The sequence below is a fragment of the Phalangium opilio genome, unplaced genomic scaffold (genome assembly GCF_054372755.1).
Source record: "Phalangium opilio isolate 3A_F unplaced genomic scaffold, DU_Popi_V2 ptg000054l_1, whole genome shotgun sequence".
NCBI lineage: Eukaryota > Metazoa > Arthropoda > Arachnida > Opiliones > Phalangiidae > Phalangium > Phalangium opilio.
In genome coordinates this window covers 4078524-4083273 of record NW_028324173.1, presented here as the reverse complement: position 1 = coordinate 4083273, position 4750 = coordinate 4078524, and the positions used below count along the sequence as shown (strand labels likewise).

Genomic DNA, 4750 nt, shown 5'->3' with positions numbered 1-4750 from the left:
CGCCACGGAAGCCCAAAAATTAAATGGTCGTCAGGTATTGTGGAAAAATTTTGGCTTTCAACGTTACATTTGAGATCCCAAAACACCGCTCCCGGGTGGGCTCGAACCACCAACCTATTGGTTAACAGCCGAATTCGCTAACCATTGAGCCACGGAAGCTCAGAATTTAAATGGTTGTCACATATTGTGGATAAGTTTTGACTTTTTACGCTACATCTGAGACCCCACAACACCTCTCCCGGTTGAGCTCGAACCACCAACCTTTCGGTTAACAGCCGAACGCGCTAACCATTGCGCCAAGGAAGCCCAAAAATTAAACGTTCGTCAGGTATTGTGGAAAAACCTTGACTTTTTACGTAACATCTGAGACCTCACAACACCGCTCCCGGATGGGCTCGAACCACCAACCTATTGGTTAACAGCCGAACGCGCTAACCATTGAGCCACGGAAGCTCAGAAATTAATGGTTGTCAGGTATTGTGGAAAAACTTTCGCTTTCTACGTTACGTTTGAGATCCCACAACACCGCCCCCGGGTGGGCTCGAACCACCAACCTATTGGTTAACAGCCGAACGCCCTAACCATTGCGCCACGGAAGCCCAAAAATTAAATGATCGTCAGGTATTGTGAAAAAACTTTCGCTTTCTACGTTACATTTGAGATCCCACAACACCGCTCCCGGGTGTGCTCGAACCACCAACCTTTCTGTTAACAGCCGAACGCGCTAACGATTGCGCCACGGAAGCCCAAAAATTAAATGGTCGTCCGGTATTGTGGAAAAACCTTGACTTTTTACGTCACATCTGAGACGTCAAAACACCGCTCCCGGATGGGCTCGAACCATCAACCTATTGGTTAACAGCCGAACGCGCTAACCATTGAGCAACGGAAGCTCAGAAATTAAATGGTTGTCACGTATTGCGGAAAAGTTTTGACTTTTTACGCTACATCTGAGACCCCACAACACCTCTCTCGGGTGGGCTCGAACCTTCAACCTTTCGATTAATAGCTGAACGCCCTAATCGTTGCGCCACGGAAGCCCAAAAATTAAATGTTCGTCAGGTATTGTGGAAAAACTCTGACATTTTACGTTACATCTGACACCTCACAACACCGCTCCCGGATGGGCTCGAACCACCAACCTATTGGTTAACAGCCGAACGCGCTAACCTTTGAGCCAAGGAAGCCCAAAAATTTAATGGTCGTCAGGTATTGTGGCAAAACTTTGGCTTTCTACGTTACATTTGAGATCCCACACAACCGCTCCCGGGTGGGCTCGAACCACTAACCTATTGGTTAACAGCCGAACGCGCTAATCATTGAGCCACGGAAGCTCAGAAATTAAATGGTTGTCACGTATTGTGGATAAGTTTTGACATTTTACGTTACATCTGAGACCCTACAACACATTTCTCCTGGTTGGGCTCGAACCACCAACCTTTCGGTTAACAGCTGAACGCGCTGACCATTGCGCCACGGAAGCCCAAAAATTAAATGGTCGTCAGGTATTGTGGAAAAATTTTGGCTTTCAACGTTACATTTGAGATCCCAAAACACCGCTCCCGGGTGGGCTCGAACCACCAACCTATTGGTTAACAGCCGAATTCGCTAACCATTGAGCCACGGAAGCTCAGAATTTAAATGGTTGTCACATATTGTGGATAAGTTTTGACTTTTTACGCTACATCTGAGACCCCACAACACCTCTTCCGGGTGGGCCTGAACCACCAGCCTTTCGATTAACAGTTGAACGCGCTAATAATTGCGCCACGGAAGCCCAAAAATTCAATGTTCGTCAGGTATTGTGGAAAAACCTTGACTTTTTACGTCACATCTGAGACCTCACAACACCGCTCCCGGATGGGCTCGAACCAACAACCTATTGGTTAACAGCCGAACGCGCTAACCATTGAGCCACGAAAGCTCAGAAATTAAATGGTCGTCACGTATTGTGGAAAAACTTTGGCTTTCTACGTTACATTTGAGATCCCACAACACCGCTCCCGGGTGGGCTCGAACCACCAACCTATTGGTTAGCAGCCGAACGCGTTAACCATTGCGCCACGGAAGCCCAAATATTAAATGGTCGTCAGGTATTGTGGAAAAACTTTGGCTTTCTACGTTACGTTTGAGATCCCACGACGCCGCTCCCGGGTGGGCTCGAACCACTAACCTATTTGTTAACTGCTGAACGCGCTAACCATTGTGCCACGGAAGCTCAGAAATTAAATGGTTGTCACGTATTATGGAAAAGTTTTGACTTTTTACGCTACATCTGAGACCCCACAACACCTCTTCCGGGTGGGCTTGAACCACCAACCTATTGGTTAACAGCCGAATGCGCTAACCATTCAGCCACGGAAGCTCAGAAATTAAATGGTTGTCACGTATTGTGGAAAAGTTTTGACTTTTTACGCTACATCTGAGACCCCACAACACCTCTCCCGGTTGGGCTCGAACCACCAACCTTTCGGTTAACAGCCGAACGCGCTAACCATTGCGCCAAGGAAGCCCAAAAATTAAACGTTCGTCAGGTATTGTGGAAAAACCTTGACTTTTTACGTAACATCTGAGACCTCACAACACCGCTCCCGGATGGGCTCGAACCACCAACCTATTGGTTAACAGCCGAACGCGCTAACCATTGAGCCACGGAAGCTCAGAAATTAATGGTTGTCAGGTATTGTGGAAAAACTTTCGCTTTCTACGTTACGTTTGAGATCCCACAACACCGCCCCCGGGTGGGCTCGAACCACCAACCTATTGGTTAACAGCCGAACGCCCTAACCATTGCGCCACGGAAGCCCAAAAATTAAATGATCGTCAGGTATTGTGAAAAAACTTTCGCTTTCTACGTTACATTTGAGATCCCACAACACCGCTCCCGGGAGGGCTCAAACACCAGTCTTTTGAATAGCAGCTGAACGCGCTAACCACTGCGCCACGGAAGCCCAAAAATTAAATGGTCGTCCGGTATTGTGGAAAAACTTTGACTTTTTACGTAACATCTGAGACCTCATAGCACCGCTCCCGGGTGTGCTCGAACCACCAACCTTTCTGTTAACAGCCGAACGCGCTAACGATTGCGCCACGGAAGCCCAAAAATTAAATGGTCGTCCGGTATTGTGGAAAAACCTTGACTTTTTACGTCACATCTGAGACGTCAAAACACCGCTCCCGGATGGGCTCGAACCATCAACCTATTGGTTAACAGCCGAACGCGCTAACCATTGAGCAACGGAAGCTCAGAAATTAAATGGTTGTCACGTATTGCGGAAAAGTTTTGACTTTTTACGCTACATCTGAGACCCCACAACACCTCTCTCGGGTGGGCTCGAACCTTCAACCTTTCGATTAATAGCTGAACGCCCTAATCGTTGCGCCACGGAAGCCCAAAAATTAAATGTTCGTCAGGTATTGTGGAAAAACTCTGACATTTTACGTTACATCTGACACCTCACAACACCGCTCCCGGATGGGCTCGAACCACCAACCTATTGGTTAACAGCCGAACGCGCTAACCTTTGAGCCAAGGAAGCCCAAAAATTTAATGGTCGTCAGGTATTGTGGCAAAACTTTGGCTTTCTACGTTACATTTGAGATCCCACACAACCGCTCCCGGGTGGGCTCGAACCACTAACCTATTGGTTAACAGCCGAACGCGCTAATCATTGAGCCACGGAAGCTCAGAAATTAAATGGTTGTCACGTATTGTGGATAAGTTTTGACATTTTACGTTACATCTGAGACCCTACAACACATTTCTCCTGGTTGGGCTCGAACCACCAACCTTTCGGTTAACAGCTGAACGCGCTGACCATTGCGCCACGGAAGCCCAAAAATTAAATGGTCGTCAGGTATTGTGGAAAAATTTTGGCTTTCAACGTTACATTTGAGATCCCAAAACACCGCTCCCGGGTGGGCTCGAACCACCAACCTATTGGTTAACAGCCGAATTCGCTAACCATTGAGCCACGGAAGCTCAGAATTTAAATGGTTGTCACATATTGTGGATAAGTTTTGACTTTTTACGCTACATCTGAGACCCCACAACACCTCTTCCGGGTGGGCCTGAACCACCAGCCTTTCGATTAACAGTTGAACGCGCTAATAATTGCGCCACGGAAGCCCAAAAATTCAATGTTCGTCAGGTATTGTGGAAAAACCTTGACTTTTTACGTCACATCTGAGACCTCACAACACCGCTCCCGGATGGGCTCGAACCAACAACCTATTGGTTAACAGCCGAACGCGCTAACCATTGAGCCACGAAAGCTCAGAAATTAAATGGTCGTCACGTATTGTGGAAAAACTTTGGCTTTCTACGTTACATTTGAGATCCCACAACACCGCTCCCGGGTGGGCTCGAACCACCAACCTATTGGTTAGCAGCCGAACGCGTTAACCATTGCGCCACGGAAGCCCAAATATTAAATGGTCGTCAGGTATTGTGGAAAAACTTTGGCTTTCTACGTTACGTTTGAGATCCCACGACGCCGCTCCCGGGTGGGCTCGAACCACTAACCTATTTGTTAACTGCTGAACGCGCTAACCATTGTGCCACGGAAGCTCAGAAATTAAATGGTTGTCACGTATTATGGAAAAGTTTTGACTTTTTACGCTACATCTGAGACCCCACAACACCTCTTCCGGGTGGGCTTGAACCACCAGCCTTTCGATTAACAGTTGAACGCGCTAATAATTGCGCCAAGGAAGCCCAAAAATTAAATGTTCGTCAGGTATTGTGGAA

General features: G+C 47.5%; 2 non-coding genes across 2 annotated transcripts; both read right to left on the bottom strand.

Annotated features, from left to right (window-relative positions):
• Positions 1-1998: 1998 nt before the first annotated feature.
• Positions 1999-2071, bottom strand: TRNAS-GCU (transfer RNA serine (anticodon GCU)). The gene has a single exon. It is a non-coding gene; the product is annotated as a tRNA-Ser (tRNA).
• Positions 2072-4350: 2279 nt separating this feature from the next.
• On the bottom strand, positions 4351-4423 carry TRNAS-GCU (transfer RNA serine (anticodon GCU)). Its single transcript has one exon. It is a non-coding gene; the product is annotated as a tRNA-Ser (tRNA).
• Between the last annotated feature and the right edge of the window lie 327 nt (positions 4424-4750).